The following is a 19,745-nucleotide window of genomic DNA, read 5'->3' as shown; positions in this document are numbered from 1 at the left end:
AAGCTTACAAAGATATCTTAAGCTATGTAAAGCGCAAGTAGTATTTTTACAAGAAACACACTTTATACAGCAAGACATTAATAAGATTAATATGCATAATTACACATTACTAGTAAGTTCAGAATATAATAAAAAGCAGAGAGGTGTGGCAAGATTATACAGAAAGACTACCTTGATGCCCAAGATCATAAATACAGTCAGTGATAACCCAGGAATGCTTTGTTTAGTGTCAATATTAATAAATGGTTTGGCTTATACCTGGTAAACAACTATCGGATACCAGGACTGGGTGTCAGGGCAGCCAAACATTTAATGAACATAATACAACATTCCAAAGATAATACAGTAATTGCAGGAGATTTTAATTATATAATGAAAGAAGAGGACACAAATGCTAAAAACACATGCAAGAAATCTTCACTATCAAAATTACTTACACAGTTAACTGACTCATATGACTTTATGGACATTAACACATTACTCACATAGACATAACACCTTTTCCAGAGTGTATATAACAAAAGATCTTACCACAACAATAAGCAAAGTCAAAACAATCACCTGCTCCTTCTCAGATCATAATGCAATAACTTTTGAAATAGATTTTAACTTTAAGAGAAAACTTACAATCATACGAATTCCAGCCTCTAAGCTTGTTTCCTGCCTTTCCTGTAACTAGTTTAGTCCAGATACAGATTTGCTGTAACCAGGAGTGTTTGTAAGCTTCTGAGTCCCCGAAGTCTTTTTGTGTTGGAGGGAAGCCTTCTAGCTTATCAGTGGGAGTAGTAAGCACTAGATAGCTTATCTACCACGAGAGTGGTTTCTGGCCCAGAAATTGTAGTTTATTGGCAGTTTGGGCAGTTTTTCCATCTCTTTCAACTTTCTGGTTTAAAAGCCTGCATTTGCACTTGTTTCCCACCTTTTCTGTAACTAGTCTAGTCCAGACACAGATTTGCTGTATCCAGGACTGTTTGTAAGCTTATGAGCCCCCAAAGCCTTTCTGTGTTGGAGGGAAGCCTTCTAGCTTATCAGTGGGAGTGGTAAGCACTAGGTAGCCTATCTACCACAAGAGTGGTTTCTGGCCCAGAAATTGTAGTTTATTGGCCATTTAGCAGTTTTTCCATCTCTTTCAACTTACTGGTTAAAAAGCCTGAATTTGCACTTGTTTCCCATCTTTCCTGTAACTAGTTTTAATGTTTTAATGTTTTAAATTCACTGGGAGATATAGTATCTTTATTTTTAATTTTTATTTTTGTTTTTTATATGAAAATTAGCTAGGCTTATATGTAAAAAGTTTTTATCTGTTAGTCATGTGTATGATTCCATTTATTAACTTCTGAAACTTTAGAGAAAGTTTTTTATTTTCATTTGCATACCACTATTGCTGCTATTTTATGTGTTAACCCTCTTGATGCAATGAGCTTTTTGTTGTCTCTGAGAGAAGTTTTTAAGGTGTGTTTAATCAATGGGTTAATTCCCTACACAATGCCTATTGGAGTGTTTGAATTAATTAGATAATTAGACTATATTTAAATAGGATGAATTTGTTTTATTTTGTGATCTGAAGAAGCGTGACGAAAGCTCATCTGTATTTTTATACAATAAAGACTTTGTTTTTTACAGTTGCTGCCGTTCCTGTGTTTGGGACTGTACGTGTTTTGTTGCTCATGCATTTATTTGGTAACGCACAGTCTCTTTTTGGCGTGGTGGTCTTTGTTGAATTTCTCTACTTGTTTTTGGCCGCCTCTCCGCACAAGATGGCAAATCCAGAAGTTGAACTTGATTATAATCCGAGCCCGAGGGTGAGTTTCACTTCTAGCAAATGGACAAATATTGTGAACAGCAATAGTAACCCTTTATTGGATTTGGATTTACAAAATCATATATCTGTTACTCATAACAATGATATAGACAATTCCGAACAATTTTTTCACTCATTGAGACAGCTTGAGAATGACCTTTATAAATTGCAACGGTTTATATGGCAGCGCAGACATCTAGAGGCATGTCTGCATTTTAAACTGGTTCCGAGGGGCATGCGAGTTCTTTGCATGCCCTCCTATGGTGAGCAGCATCCTCTTTTACTTAAATCATGGCAACAGATTAATCTTGAAACCAGTTATAAATATATTCAGTTAATTATTGATTATTTCACTCCACTAGAAAAGGAGCTGATGCTAAGAGTTGATAAATCTAATACTGATATACGCAGCAGCTTTAACAGTGATTCGTGCCTAAAAAGACTTGATCATTTATATGCACAGGTAGATTCCTATGCTCTTAAGTTACAACAGACCAAACAAAAGAAATTGCAACGTGACTATAAGGACTTTTTAGATGGCAATGTGTTTGTTTGGGCGAGGAGAATTGAGAACACGAACCCTACACACAATGTACCTGTTACTGCTGCTGCTATAGATACCATGTTAACTGACGCTGATCTGGTGAGTCCCATATCTAGGGATGTTGCAACAGTGAGTTCCGGGCGAATGTCAGGAACCAGTTTTGTTACTCCACCTGAGCTTCCCGTCTCTACAGAGACAACTAATACGATCTCAACACCGCAACCGAACCAGGAAGCGGACTGTGCCACATCTAGGAGAGAATTAGGAGCTGTAAGGAAACATGGAGCTCTACCCTGTAGTTCGGATTTTTTACCTTTACCGATAAAGAAGCCAGCTCTACCGAGAGACAGGTCGCAGAGTTGGGACAGGAGGAAACGGAAGTTCTCTGGAGAGAACTACCACCAACAGAGAAGGAGGTTCAGATAACTGAACATTTATTTTTCAATTTGTCAAGGTTGGTACTCAGTTCGACTGATATCAGTGTTTTGGATAAAGGTCTTACCTTTATCCCCTCTCAAGGCAGTACATTGAATAATTTGTTGACAGATTTACGGCTCTTCGCTAGGAATATAGCCATTAAATTATTGTTTTATAAAGATGACATGAGTTTGCCTATTAGAACGTGTTCACAAGACGCTTATTTGTTTAAGCGCAAAAGTACTTTTTCTCCTTCATTACCTGGCATTGTGGAAAGTTTTGTTAAATTATGTGAACGGGATTTATACACTTATTTCTTGAAAGGCAACAAGAAATGCTTATATTTTAATATGTCCAAAGAATAAAACACATCTTTAAAGAAGCTATCCCATGATACTTCTGTTGTTATTACACCCGGAGACAAAGGGGGAGGCATTGTGTTACTTAATAAAGAAGATTATGATAGTTATATGCAGACCATGCTTAGTGATCATTCTACATATAAATGCATAGATGAAAAGGCTTTAAATAAGATACTTAGTGATATTAACGACACACTTTATGATTTATTGATGTGTCGCCAGATCAGTAAGGATTTGTATGAGTTTTTTTACACTGCCCACCCCCAACTCCCAGTGATAAAAGGACTACCTAAAATGCACAAAGGGATATATCCACCTCCCATATGTCCTATAGTCTCGGGAGATAGATGGAGTACGGAAAATATTTCTATTTATTTAGAAAAGCTTTTGAGACCTTTTGTTAATGATATTCCAACTGTCCTGAAAGACACTTATCAGCTTTTGGAATTTTTGGATACCCTAGAAGTTGAATTATGTAGAGATAGACATCTTTTAGTAACTATGGATGTCCAGAATTTATTTACCTCCATTCCAAACGACAAGGGCATTGACTCCATTAGAGAATTGTTCCAGGCTTTACCATCTGTAGATCGTAATATGGAGATACTGGTCTGCCAGTTGTTAGAATTGGTTCTAAACAACAATGTTTTTTGTTTTAAAGAGCATATGTTTTTACAACTAGCAGGGGTTGCCATGGGCACCCCTATGCAAATTTAGTGGTTTACCAGTGGGAGAAGGAGTTCTTATTTAGTCATGAATCCTTCAAAAAATGTCTGGTCTATAAACGATTTATGGACGATATCCTTGTCGTTTGGGATGGGAGTTTGCAAGATTTTCTTTTGTTTGTGGCCTATTTGGAAACTACTACTAGTTTCTTAAGATTCACTATTGAAGCTTCACATAATACTGTAAGTTTCCTTGATGTGAATCTAAGCAATCGAGATGGCAGGTTACTGTCTTCTCTTCACAGAAAGGCTTGCTGAAAGAATGCTATACTAAGATATGATAGCATGCATCCTTGCCACATTTTTAAAGGGATAGTGAAGTGTCAATTTCAGAGACTTTTGAGACTCTGTAAGGATCCCATAAATTTGACTATAGAACTAGACAAGATGGAACTGATTTTTATTGAGAGGGGCTATGATATTAAGTTAGTGAAACAGGTTAGATCTGAAGTGTTGGGAGAAGTTAGGGATCTTAACACTCACATTATTAAAAAAGTAGGCTATGTGAATGGAAATAGAAATACATTTTTCAACAAGATCATGTTTGTAACTACATATACGAATGATAGCTTAGCGATTAATAAAATTATAACTAAACATTGGGGTGTCTTAACTTTAGATGATAAAATATTGAACATAGTGGGGTCCACCCCTGGATTTGTTTTTAGGAATAATAAGAATTTAAAAAGATTATTATGTATTGATCACAGTACTAGATCAGGAGATACTAATTTATTAGGTATCAATACATCACAAGAAAGAGGGACTTATCCATGTAGGAATTGCAATTATTGTGGATATATATCGACAGTACAAGATTTCATACATCCAGATTTGGATTTTTCTTTTAGCCCTAGGTTCAATGCTAATTGTGATACATCAGGGCTTGTTTATTTAGCAACGTGTCATACATGTCCTGCATTTTATGTGGGCATGACCAAAAGAAAGTTCAAACATAGGATTTACAACCATATATATGACATCAGGAACAACAATCAATTGAATGCTTTAGCCAAGCATGTTTCTATCCACAATGATTATGGTTTTGTATTTAGAGTACTTCAGATCATCCCCCAGAGTCAGAGAAGGGGAGATTACATGAGTTTTCTGGAAAGTAAAGAACTTGAGTGGGTTTTTAAATTAAGAGCTCATCACCCACCAGGTCTTAATACCTACGTTTCCTTACGATCTGTATTAAAGTCCCGTAGATAAAGCTGTGTTTTAATAGCTATTGATATTTTATTTATATTTATATTTATTAAAGAAAGTTTTTAGTATCACACATACACATATATATATATTTTGTATTTTTGTAATATATATACCCTTAAAAATGTTTTAAATTCACTGGGAGATATAGTATCTTTATTTTTAATTTTTATTTTTGTTTTTTATATGAAAATTAGCTAGGCTTATATGTAAAAAGTTTTTATCTGTTAGTCATGTGTATGATTCTATTTATTAACTTCTGAAACTTTAGAGAAAGTTTTTTATTTTCATTTGCATACCACTATTGCTGCTATTTTATGTGTTAACCCTCTTGATGCAATGAGCTTTTTGTTGTCTCTGAGAGAAGTTTTTAAGGTGTGTTTAATCAATGGGTTAATTCCCTACACAATGCCTATTGGAGTGTTTGAATTAATTAGATAATTAGACTATATTTAAATAGGATGAATTTGTTTTATTTTGTGATCTGAAGAAGCGTAGCAATACGCGAAAGCGCTCATCTGTATTTTTATACAATAAAGACTTTGGTTTTTACAGTTGCTGTTGCCGTTCCTGTGTTTGGGACTGTACGTGTTTTGTTGCTCATCCAGGACTGTTTGTAAGCTTATGAGCCCCCAAAGCCTTTCTGTGTTGGAGGGAAGCCTTCTAGCTTATCAGTGGGAGTGGTAAGCACTAGGTAGCCTATCTACCACAAGAGTGGTTTCTGGCCCAGAAATTGTAGTTTATTGGCCATTTAGCAGTTTTTCCATCTCTTTCAACTTACTGGTTAAAAAGCCTGAATTTGCACTTGTTTCCCATCTTTCCTGTAACTAGTCTAGTCCAGATGCAGATACAGATTTGCTGTATCCAAGACTGGTTGTAAGCTTCTGAGCCCCCAATCCTTTCTGTGTTGGAGGGAAGTATTCTAGCTTATCAGTGGGAGTGGTAAGCACTAGGTAGCCTATATACCTCAAGATCCAGGTACAGATTCTTAGTTTTAACACATGAATTTGCTTATTCATGCTCAGAACTTGTTGTTAGCACTAAATAAGCTACACATTACTACAGCACTCACCCTTCCTCTTTACCTAGAGGAAAACAGTTTTTGTACTTACTTTCCTCACTTGCATGGAGAAAAACAGCTCTTATACTCACTTTCCTCACTTGTCTAGAGGAAAGTAGTTTTTTATTCAGGCATGTCCAAGGGTCAGCTCTCATTGTTCTCTCCTGTCTAGCTGATGAATCTGGGCATCTTGAGGCAATGTAGAAATTGCCTCATGTACACAGACAACCCTCTCCTTCTACCACCCAACATCACAACCTGTGAGAGATGCACTTTTCTAGCCAAACTAGAGGTAAATCTCTCTCCAACCAAGACTGAACATGACAGTCAAGAGGAGACACACTCATCACATAGTCCCACTAAACCGACACCACCAATATCCACACATAGAAACACAAAAACATTCACAGAGGCTCTCAATAATAATCTGCTCAAGCAACAGAGACCTGCAAATCAGAACCCCATCTTTCCTGTAACTAGTCTAGTCCAGATACAGATACAGATTTGCTGTATCCAGGACTGGTTGTAAGCTTCTGAGCCCCCAATCCTTTCTGTGTTGGAGGGAAGCATTCTAACTTATCAGTGGGAGTGGTAAGCACTAGGTAGCCTATATACCTCAAGATCCAGGTACAGATTCTTAGTTTTAACACATGAATTTGCTTATTCATGCTCAGAACTTGTTGTTAGCACTAAATAAGCTACACATTACTACAGCACTCAACCTTCCTCTTTACCTAGAGGAAAACAGTTTTTGTACTTACTTTCCTCACTTGCATAGAGAAAAACAGCTCTTATACTCACTTTCCTCACTTGTCTAGAGGAAAGTAGTTTTTTATTCAGGCATGTCCAAGGGTCAGCTCCCATTGTTCTCTCCTGTCTAGCTGATGAATCTGGGCATCTTGAGGCAATGTAGAAATTGCCTCATGTACACAGACAACCCTCTCCTCCTACCACCCAACATCACAACCTGTGAGAGATGCACTTTTCTAGCCAAACTAGAGGTAAAGCTCTCTCCAACCAAGACTGAACTTGACAGTCAAGAGGAGAAGGTAAACGCTTGCACCAAACCACACTCATCACATAGTCCCACTAAACTGACACCACCAATATCCACACATAGAAACACAAAAACATTCACAGGAGCTCTCAATAATAATCTGCTCAAGCAACAGAGACCTGCAAATCAGAACCGCAAGCAATCTCCACCCCCCCAACACAACCCAAATGACACATAGCCCACAGATTCAGTGTGCCAATAAACCACAGCCCATAAGGCAAACCAACATACCCAATACACTAGTCATAGGTGACTCTATAGTCAGGCACACTGATGTCCCACTCACCAGGCTAAACTAGGAGAAGGTTACTGTCAGCTGCCAGTCGGGTGCCAGGATCCACCACATAACCCACGCACTCAGGTCACTCCACAACAAGTACAAATATGACTCTGTCATTATCCATGTTGGTGTGAATGTCCTGAGACATACCGCCCTGGACTACATGAAAAGAGACATGGAAGAGCTCTCCAATCTTGTAGACCAGGGAGGTATGATCCTAGCCCTGAGTAGCATCCTGCCATTGCCCAGAATGATACTGCAGTACAAGGACAAAATGACTGACTTCAACAATTGGCTAAGCTACTGGTTGCATTCTAAGGGGATCCAGTATCTGTCTGCCTGGGATGACATGGTCGACATGGGATTCCGGATAATGGCTAAGGCTCTTGCTGCCCCTATAGTGCCTTTTTTAGGCAAGGTTCAAATGACAAATTCACCACCATAACAGAAACAGGCAATCAAAAACTGAGGGTAATGCTACTCAATGCTAGAAGTCTAAATCTCAAAATGCACTCACTCAAGGCACTCCTTAAAATGGAGAACATTGATATCTGTGCAGTGACTGAGACCTGGTTCAAGGATCTAGAGACCACCCCTGCATTACCAAGCTATAACTCATACCACACTTTTCGGCCATCTAACCTGGACCAGAACACCAAAGGTGGAGTTGTGTCCATATTCATTAAGGATATCCACACCTCCAGGCTAGTTGCGCAGCATAATGCATCTGAGGTTATCCAAGTGCAACTAACTCTGGGCAAAACTGCAATCCAAATTGTAGCTTGCTACAGATCCCCCATCATGCCCAGGATTCCCACTCCTTTTTTCTTGATATACTGGAAAATATTAGGGTTCAACCAAACACCCTAATAATGGGCGATTTCAACTATCCCACCATTAACTGGGAAAACTACTTATGTACCAACTCCTTCGCTCAACGCTTTCTGGAATTCATAAATTCCAATGCTCTGGATCAACCTATCCACACCCCCACTAGGGGCAACAGTATCCTAGACCTAGTCATTACCAACATGACTGACCAGTGTTCCACACCTGAAATCAACTCCTCGTTGGTCATATCCGACCATAAGCTAATCACCCTAGATATCCGCATCCTGCCCCCACCCACCATTAAGGAAACCACGGTAAAAAATTTCTCCAAAGCCAACTTCATGCTTCTTAAGACAGAAGTGGTGAACTTCATGACACCCATGCAGATGGACAATACAGCTATGACTGCTGAATCCTACACAAATGCACTCTATAAGCACTTACATGAGTGCATGGATCATGCTATCCCAAACAGAACCAAGAGTGTATCCTCCAAAAAAAGGAAGCCAATCTGGTGGTCCCTGCCATAAACAAACTCTACAACAGAAGGAAGAAACTGTTGCAAAAGAGAGTATAATCCCATGAGTGGAGGAGCTCCCTGGTCAGACTCAGTAAGAAGCTGAGATCTCTTATAAGATCCTCCAAAGCTAACTATGAAAACAAAATCACCACTGATTCTAAGGGCAACCATAAAACATTCTATAGCTATGTCAAGAATCTCAATGGCAACACCCAGATCTGCTCTGAGTTACAGCACAACGACACGAAAATTACAGAACCAACTGATATTGCCAACATCCTGGCAGATAGGTTCACTGTAACTTTACCCTCCTCTCACCCCCTAAAGGGACCATATATATACAGGAAGAATGTAGAGTCCCTGTAATCACATCTATGCAGGTAAAAGCTGCACTCTCTAAAACCAAAAACACAGCATCCATGGGACTGGACAACATCCCAGGCTGCGTTTTACATTAACTAAAGAACAAACTGGCTACCCACCTAAGCAGCACCATGTTAAATCATAGTCTCATGTCAGGCTTTGTTCCCACCGAATGATGCACAGCAACAGTTATCCCACTCCACAAAGGGGAAGCCACCACTGATCCTGGGAACTATCACCCTATTAGCCTGATGAGCCTGGTCTGCAAGGCCATGGAACGTATCACTATGGAACTCATAAACAAAGACATTGGTAACCTCAAACTCTGGACCCCACCCAGTTCAGGTTTGTGAAAGGCAGTTCATGCCTTCTGAACCTGATCGACTTCTTTGAGGCAGTCACCAAAGCCGTAGATGAGGGTAAGGTTTTTCACGCAGCCTATCTTGACCTCGCCAAGGCTTTCAACACCATCCTCTATTCTGGAATTATAACTAAACTCACTAAACTTGGTATAAATCCCTACATCGCAAGATGGGTTGCCAACTGACTCACTGACAGAACCCACACTGTAAAAGTTGCAGACTCCAGCTCTGACTTCAAACCAGTGACAAGTGGAGTACCACAGGGTTCAGTCCTGGGACCTCTCCTGTTTGGTATCTACATCTCTGAAGTACAGGCTAACACAGAAGGCCTCTGGCTAATGAAGTTCGCAGATGACTGCAAACTAGGAGTCATAGTCGAGTCCCCAAATGATGTGGACATCCTACAGAAGGGCCTCACTGAGACAGATGCCTGGTGTCAGAGGCATGGCCTCAAGCTCAATGCCAAAAAGTGCATTGTCATTCCCTTTGATAAAAACTCTATACCCATGAACTACCACATAAATGGCAGTCTACTTAACACTGAATGTGTGATAAGAGACCTTGGGACCAAGGTGGACAGTAGTCTCTCCTTTGATAATCACATCACCACAGTAGTCAAGAAATCCTTCTATGTGGCACACCTCATCACAAAAGGGTTCTCATCCAGAAAAAAAAAGGTCATTGTTCCCATCTGCTTGGCACTCATTAGACCCATTATAGAGTGCAACTCCCCTTTTGAAATGTACCTCACAAGACATCTGCAGCAGCTGGAAAGGCCACAGAAGTACCTCACGAAGAGGATTACTGGTCTCAAACAGATGCCCTACACTGACTGTCTCAAAAAACTCCAGCTTTACTCTATAGCATATCGCCTACTCCAAGGAGATCTCTGCCTAACATATAAAGCTATGTTAAACCCAAAGCTGTTGGACATGCTACACCTAAAGAAATCCCAGTCCCTCCAAGGTACATCCTCTAGGGACCTAAACCTTGTCACCACAATAAACAGGACATGCTGGAGGGATAGATTCCTGTCCCACAGACGTCCTATACTCTGGAACAGGCTGCCCATCTATGTTAGGCAGAGTTCCTCATTAGCACTCTTCAAGAAAAGTCTTGATGAGTGGATGGGAATTAGGAAATACACCCTGGGGATCACTTTTGTGGCTCTGCTCGACAGGGACACAGGAAATTAACTTTCTTGGGTGGCATAAGCCAGGGAATCTTGTTGGCTAGGCTTACTTAGGCCCTTGGGCCGATGGCCTAGTACCTACCTATGAACCTATGAACTGATGAATCTATATAGCAAACCTTAAAGAGTTTAAACAATACTATACTGCAGAGATGCAAACATTTCTAGATTTAAACCTCACAGATGAGGTAGCAGGCATATATATATGAGATCTAATGAAAGCATAATTATATGGGAAGGCAGTAGCCTGGTAAAAAAAACAAGCACTGGAATAAAGAACTGGCAGAGCTATAAACTAAAATAGACAAAATGAAATTATATATTCATAAAGGCAACTTAGTTTCAGAAAAATAATTAGAAGACCGCAACAAAAAATACTTAGAGATATTGAACCATAAAACAATGATTAATCTAGAGAAGGTCAAACTATGCACTTACTCTAAGAATCCAAAACATCTAAGGAGAATATCTAACAAGATGAAAAGAATGATAAAGGCAAATCAGATAAAAGAAATATACAATATAGACAAAAAAGAAAAGTATCAGACTTAGAAGGAATTCTAGAAGCCTTTAGAGTGCATTTTAATAAATTCAGTAGTCAAGAAAATAAAGTAGAATCAAGTGAAGCACTTAGAAAATTCCTTAAGGAAAATATAAGACTAAGACTATCAGATGAACACAGAAAAAGAATAGATAAAGATATAACTATGACAGAAATTAAAGTGCAAATCAACAACAAAGCCCCAGGTAATGATAATATGACACCGGAGATGTTTAAACTACTATCTAATAATGCATTAAATCTGTTACTAAGTGTGCTCACATCAGTTAAAGAAGGTAATAAAGGCCTTCCTTCTTAGAAATACACTCAAGTATCGCCAATTTTGAAACAAGATACAAGACCTGATGAGTATACCTCATACAGACCCATAAGTTTATAAAATATAGATTATAAAATATTTATGACAGTTCATACAAACAGAATAAAACAAATATTACCATTACTGATAGAGAATGATCAAACAGGATTTATTAAAAACAGAAATACATATGACAATATAAAGAGAATTTTATCGCTTATTGATTTCATAAGCAAAACACAAAATAAAATGAATATCATTTGCTTAGCTATTAACAGTGCATTTGATTCTGTGAACTGGAATTACCTTTGGCTTGCACTGGTGGAGTATGGATACTTGAAAAATTTTACCTCACTAATAAGGTCTCTTTAGGATAAATATCTGGCATACATAAAAATAAGATCCTGTTTGTTGGACCTTATTACCATTACAAAAGGTACAGAACAGGGTGGTCCACTTTCTCATTTGTTTTTCACATTAGTAATAGAACCATTAGCAAATGTCATACATGCAAACCCAAACATTCAAGGAATTCAACTAGATATTGACCTTGAGTTAAAGATTCAGCTATTTGCAGATGACATTTTATTGACTTTAAAAGAAGATAATAACACAATAAAAGAACTATGGAATGCAACAAAACAGTTTAAGAAGATTTATGGACTATCATTTAATGAAAATAAAACCAATATGTTACTAATAAATATGAACAAAGAAGCATTAAATAAAAATATTATAAACACTGTATCTATCTAGAAATTATACAATCAAATACTTAGGAGATAAAATTACAAATGACATAGATACAACAGTGCAACTAAACTATAAAGAGATTTTGGATAATATCAAAGAACTCATACAAAAATGGAATAAGTTATTTTTTACCATGGAGGAAAGATTATATATAATTAAAATGATTATATTCCCAAAAATTCTGTATTTTTTACAAGCTTGCTTGCTACCTCCACCTAAGTAATATTTAAAACAATTTGAAGGGTTAAACCTAAATTCTTATGGTACTCTTAAAAACCTAGAGTTGCTCTAAGATATCATTTTGACAAATGGAAAGAAGGTGGAATAGGCTTACCAGATTTAGAAGGATCTATACAATTGTCAGCTTTAAAAACAGTTTCTCTATGGTTAAGCAAAGAATATACTTCCAAATGGAAACTAGTACATGAAAATATCTGGTTAATAAACACTCATGATACAATAAATAAACATATGGAAATAGTACCAAATAGCTTACTTTGGTTATTGAAGGAATATATGGCAACAGGGAAAAACAAAAATATAAATTCTAAATACATTATCAATACCCTAAAGTATTTTATGCACTGTGTAAACAAAACTCTGGATATAAAAGCATGGTCTTTTTTCATATTCCCAGTAGCATATACACAAAATAATATTATAACTCAGGACTCAGTAGCAGTTAAAACACTTATTAAGAATGGTCTAATTTACTGGCATCAGTTGATAATCACTAATAAAGTACTAATGATAGAGCAAATTATTAGTGAGTTCAACCTTGAAAATAAAGTGGTTAACCCTGCAGGGATTAAGACAGTTTTAAACCAATGGGCAATAATGCAGAAGTCTGTTAGGGAAAAGGTTCTTAAGTTCATAGAGCAGTTAATAACGCTGATGGATTTTCTCACAAATGGGAAAGGGATTTTATCAGTATTGTACAAATTAGTTAAAGAAACAAGAGTTCATAATAAACAAAATATATGGAAATACTATGAAACAGTTAATGGTAAAATGCCAGATGATAAAGATAAAAAATGAATTCTTACATCTCCAAAACTAACATCTTTATCACTATACTGGCAACTTTTCACATGGCAGTTTATACATAGAACATACTTAACACCACACAAATTAGAATTAATATATAGTAAAGAAAATAGATGCTGGAGGTATAAATCACAATTAATAGCCAATTGGCAACACATGTTCTATGAATGCCATTTACTTAATATTGGGAAAGTATTAACTATTTGTTACAGGCACTGTTCACCGATAACTTACAACTTACAAAATCTCTAGTTTTGTTGAATACACCTTGCCGTCTTGTGTTCCAAGGCAACAATATGTAATTTGTGGACTCTCCTTGCTATTGCAAGGAAAAATATTGTACAGAACTGGAAAGCTGTAAATTCTCCCAATTTTAAACATTTTAAGAACATGGTTTTATCAGTCTCACAGTTGGAATTGAAAACAATAAAGGAAAGAAAAAAACAATCTACTTCCTTAAGCATTGCCTGGCAGAAAGTAAATTAAGTGCTGGAAGCAGGAGACTAATAAATTATAATCTTGTTCAAAGATACATTCAGGAAAACAAAAGTTTTTCAAGTATAGACATCTTAGGTAAATAGTTGGTTTTGTAATGTTTGCTTTTGGAATTGTTTCGTCACTTGAAGCTTTGACTATGTAAATATTTCTCTGATATACATACTGAATATATGTTTCTGTTTCTGAAAATCAATAAAAATTTATTCAGTTAATAAAAAAAAAAGAAACCCCATTCAGTAATTTAAGTTTGCACAAGCACTAACATTATACAAAATAAATTATTTTGCCCTGCAATCACTTCAGCAGTCTGACCACATATGCACAAGCACTTCAATGATACCAAAACAAATCATTTTCAACAGTGATCCGTGTATGCACAAGCACTAACATGAAACATGTCCCCAAGTGATCTCTTCAATACTTTCACCAATTATGAACAAGCATTACAATGAAGCATTTCCCCTAGGGACCCTTTCATTAGTATGTCCATGTAAGTACAAGCACCACAACTAAACATTTACCCCAGAGATTCTTTCAGGAGCATGTCCATGTCTGTACCAGCACTTCACTGACATCAAAATTAATCATCTTTGTCAATGATCCTTTCTGTAGTTAGTCCATGCATGCAGATGCACTAAAATACAATAAAACAGTTTTTAGTAAAGTCAGTAACTGTACCTCAAGATTTATGACATTACATGTTAATTTTTTCACTTTCCTTCACAACTCTGTAAACTCATGCTAGGTTGCTGCTTAGTGGCATAATTTCACAGCCATTTACAAGTTTACTATACAAATTAGGTCTTTTTAGGTTCATCTCTATGATTCCTACTGATACACAGATTTGCATTGCTCTTCTCTATGTACTAGCTGTTCCCATATCATTTATGCCTTAAGAATGTTAAGCTTTGCAATAGGGAGGTATATTTCCAAAAAATGCCTCCACATTTTCATACTCATCCTGAAAGATGTGATTTGCAATAGCAGGTAGAGGCACTCTCCTCAGATCACTGCTATGAAAATATGAAGGGCTGGACCATGAATACTGCCCAGTATTTAAAAATGTCAGCTGAAAATTCAAGTGTCATAATGCAGAATTTACTGTCACAATTTAGCCATCAAAAATGTCAGTGCCCAGAATTCAAGTCTCACAATGCATTATTTACTGTCATAATGCAGCATTCAATAGTGTCATAGCACAAAATTTAGGTATCATAAGGTTTGGTCTCAAATGCTTGAAACTTAGAGGGTCCAGTCATGCAATTATTGCAACCTTACCATGAAAGGCAGCATGCTAAAAACAGGCATGCCTAAAATATACACTGAATGCTAAAACTCTCTGCCACTTTGGACCTCAGATCAAGCGCTAACATGGGTCCAGAAGATGGGCAAATGTCAACATTCTGTAATGTTGGTATTTGACATTCATACTGTCGGTAGGAAGAGTTCACTCAGCTTGGCTCGACCCTCTGAGTCTCAAGTATGTGATGCAAACAGTGTCATAATGCATCATTTACTGTCATAATAAAGTTTACAACCATGTCATACACAGAATTGCACTATTTTCTGTCATAATGCTGCATTGAATAGTATCATGGCACAGAACGCAGGTGTAACAATGAGTTTATTGTCATAATACAGTATTCAGTAGTGTCAGCACAGAAATCATGTCATAATGCAGAATTTGCTGATATAATGTAGCCCGCAGCAATGTTATATCACAGAATTCAAGGTTAACAATGCAAGATTTACTGTCATAATAATAGTATCCAACAGTGTCATAGTAGAGAATACATGAGTCATATTGCAGCAATTACTATTAAAATTTTGAATTCACCAGTGTCTTAGCACAGAATTCAAGTAATATAGTAGAGCATTTATTGCCACAATTCTTTATTGAATGGTGTCATAGTGCATAAATTGTCATAATGCAGCATTTACTGTCATAATTTAGCATTTGCCACTGTGAGCTCACAGATTTCAATATAATTATATTTTAATACTGTCATATTTTTAATACTATGCTTTACAGATGGTTATGTATATACTGCCACTTTAAGACTTGTTAATTGATTCAGTTAGTTTTAACACTGTGTTAATATTTAAACCAGATATCGGGAATTAGACACTATTCTGATGAAGTCCTGAAAGCAAAAGGACAAAAGCACTTATTTTTAACATTCTTGATAAAATTTGGTTTGTACTCATTTGAGTCTCCCCCTCCACTTGCATATAGCACACCCAGTTATTTTGGCTACCTGTCTACTGCTTTTTAGATTTCAGTTGCCATAATACAGTATTTATTGTCATAATAAAGCATTCAACATTGTCAGAGCACAGAATTAAAATGTCATAATGCAGTATTTATTGTAATAATGAAGTATTTAACCATATTAAAGTACAGAATTCATGTCACAGTACACTGTTTACTGTCATAATACAGCATTAACCAGTCATATCCCAGAATTTAAATGTCACAATGCAACATTTACCATCATAATACAGCATTCAGCAGTATCATAGCACAGAATTCGTGTCACAATGCGTCTTCTGTCATATAACTACATTCAACAGCACCATAGAGTAGAATTCAAATATCACAATGAAGCTTTAACTGTCATAATACAGCATTGTATCATATCAAAGCACAGAATTCAAGACCGGTATTCATAGTCACTTCCACAAATGTGATAAGGGTATTCCTGATGGTTACAAATAAGCATAGCAAAGGCATGATTGATAGAGGCCATTTATGCTAATATGTAAGGCCTGAAAAATATTGAAATGCAAATAACAAATGTAGTAAAGTGTAGAATGCTAATCGTGTGGTTTGCATTTCATTGTCTGACATCCCTGTGGTACACACATCCATTATTAAATGGGGTGCTTCGCCTTTGGTATTGGAGTTGCAGTCCACAAACTTGTTTGTCCAAGTATGCACAAGCACTTCCCTGACACACAAATTAATTATTTCTCCTGGCAATGCCAACATTAGTTTATATTAAGTATGCACAAGCACTGAAATGACACAATAAATTATTTTGCCCAGCAATCATTTCACCAGTCTGGCCATGTATGCACAAGCACTTCCCTCTCACACAAATTAATTATATCCCTCAGTGACCCATTCAATAACATGCCCTAGTATACACAAGCAGTAAAATGAAGCATTCACCCAAGTTACTCCTTCAGTAACATGCCCTAGTATACACAAGCAGTAAAATGAAGCATTCACCCAAGTTACTCCTTCAGTAACATGCCCTAGTATACACAAGCAGTAAAATGAAGCATTCACCCAAGTTACTCCTTCAGTAACATGCCCTAGTATACACAAGCAGTAAAATGAAGCATTCACCCAAGTTACTCCTTCAGTAACATGCCCTAGTATACACAAGCAGTAAAATGAAGCATTCACCCAAGTTACTCCTTCAGTAACATGCCCTAGTATACACAAGCAGTAAAATGAAGCATTCACCCAAGTTACTCCTTCAGTAACATGCCCTAGTATACACAAGCAGTAAAATGAAGCATTCACCCAAGTTACTCCTTCAGTAACATGCCCTAGTATACACAAGCAGTAAAATGAAGCATTCACCCAAGTTACTCCTTCAGTAACATGCCCTAGTATACACAAGCAGTAAATGAAGCATTCACCCAAGTTACTCCTTCAGTAACATGCCCTAGTATACACAAGCAGTAAAATGAAGCATTCACCCAAGTTACTCCTTCAGTAACATGCCCTAGTATACACAAGCAGTAAAATGAAGCATTCACCCAAGTTCGCCTTCAGTAACATGCCCTAGTATACACAAGCAGTAAAATGAAGCATTCACCCAAGTTACTCCTTCAGTAACATGCCCTAGTATACACAAGCAGTAAAATGAAGCATTCACCCAAGTTACTCCTTCAGTAACATGCCCTAGTATACACAAGCAGTAAATGAAGCATTCACCCAAGTTACTCCTTCAGTAACATGCCCTAGTATACACAAGCAGTAAATGAAGCATTCACCCAAGTTACTCCTTCAGTAACATGCCCTAGTATGCAAGCAGTAAATGAAGCATTCACCCAAGTTACTCCTTCAGTAACATGCCCTAGTATACACAAGCAGTAAAATGAAGCATTCACCCAAGTTACGCCTTCAGTAACATGCCCTAGTATACACAAGCAGTAAAATGAAGCATTCACCCAAGTTACTCCTTCAGTAACATGCCCTAGTATGCACAAGCAGTAAAATGAAGCATTCACCCAAGTTACGCCTTCAGTAACATGCCCTAGTATACACAAGCAGTAAAATGAAGCATTCACCCAAGTTACTCCTTCAGTAACATGCCCTAGTATGCACAAGCAGTAAAATGAAGCATTCACCCAAGTTACTCCTTCAGTAACATGCCCTAGTATGCACAAGCAGTAAAATGAAGCATTCACCCAAGTTACTCCTTCAGTAACATGCCCTAGTATACACAAGCAGTAAAATGAAGCATTCACCCAAGTTACGCCTTCAGTAACATGCCCTAGTATACACAAGCAGTAAAATGAAGCATTCACCCAAGTTACTCCTTCAGTAACATGCCCTAGTATGCACAAGCAGTAAAATGAAGCATTCACCCAAGTTACTCCTTCAGTAACATGCCCTAGTATACACATGCTTTAAAATAAAACATTCACTCAAGCAAGCCCTTCAGTAAAATGTCCAGGGATGCACAAATACCAAAATGAAATATTTACCTAAGCGACCTCTCCAATAAAAATGTTCAGGTATGCAGAAGCACCATCTCAGGTCACCCTCGCATATCCATATTCTGAATGAAACCTGCTTCTTTTTGGCATAACATCAGAGTTATTTACATACTTTGTATGCACATGAGTTCAATAGATTCATTTCTATGAATCAAACTCAAGAGCATACATGTAAAGCCCCTTAACAGCATAGTAGCTGTCCCCCTTTCGCTTATGCATTAATCAAGTTATGCATTTCTGATAGTGGGGGCATGGTCACAAAAAGTCCTCTGCATTTCTGTAGTTATGCTGACAGTCTAGAATTTGCATAACCTTGTAACACTGCTCTTCCCAGGTAACCAATATGAAAATGCAAATCTCCTGACTATAAGTGTTACAATGCTGAATCTACTGTCATAATTACAATTCACCAGAGACATTTCACAGAATTCAAATGTCACAATGCAACATTTACTGTCATACTACACAGAATTCAAGTATTAGAATTTAGCTTTTACTGTCATAATACAGTATGCAGAAGTAAGATAACACAGAATTCAAGTGCTGGAATAGTGCATTTACACTCCTAAAATAGCAAATCACCACTATGAAAATGCGAAGCCCTGGACTATGAATACCACCTTGAGTGTCACAATGCTGAATTTACTGTCATAATTACCATTCACTAGAGTCATTTCATAGAATTCAAGTGTCAGAATGCATCATCTGCTCTCATAATACAACATACAACAGTATCAGAGCACATAATGTATCTGTCATAGTGCAGCATTTACTGTCACAGTATTGTATTCAACAGTGTCATATTTCAGAATTCAAGTGTCAGAATGCATCATCTATACTCATAATACAGCATTCAGTAGTATCATATCACACAATTTATATGCAGTATTGACTGCCATAATACAGCATTCAGGAGTGTCATTGCACATAATTCATGTGTCATAAAGCATCATTTACTGCCATAGTGGTATATTTAACAGTGGCATAGTTCAGAATTCAAGAGTCAAAATGCAGCACTTACTGCCATAATATAGCTTTCAAAAGTGTCATAGCACACAACACAAGTTTCATTATGCAGCATATACTGTCAAATTACAGTATTCAACAGTCTCATAGCACAAAAT

This window comes from Protopterus annectens, chromosome 1.part2 (genome assembly GCF_019279795.1).
Source record: "Protopterus annectens isolate FY-2018-M chromosome 1.part2, PAN1.0, whole genome shotgun sequence".
Lineage (NCBI taxonomy): Eukaryota > Metazoa > Chordata > Ceratodontiformes > Protopteridae > Protopterus > Protopterus annectens.
Note: the sequence above shows the minus strand (reverse complement) of the source record.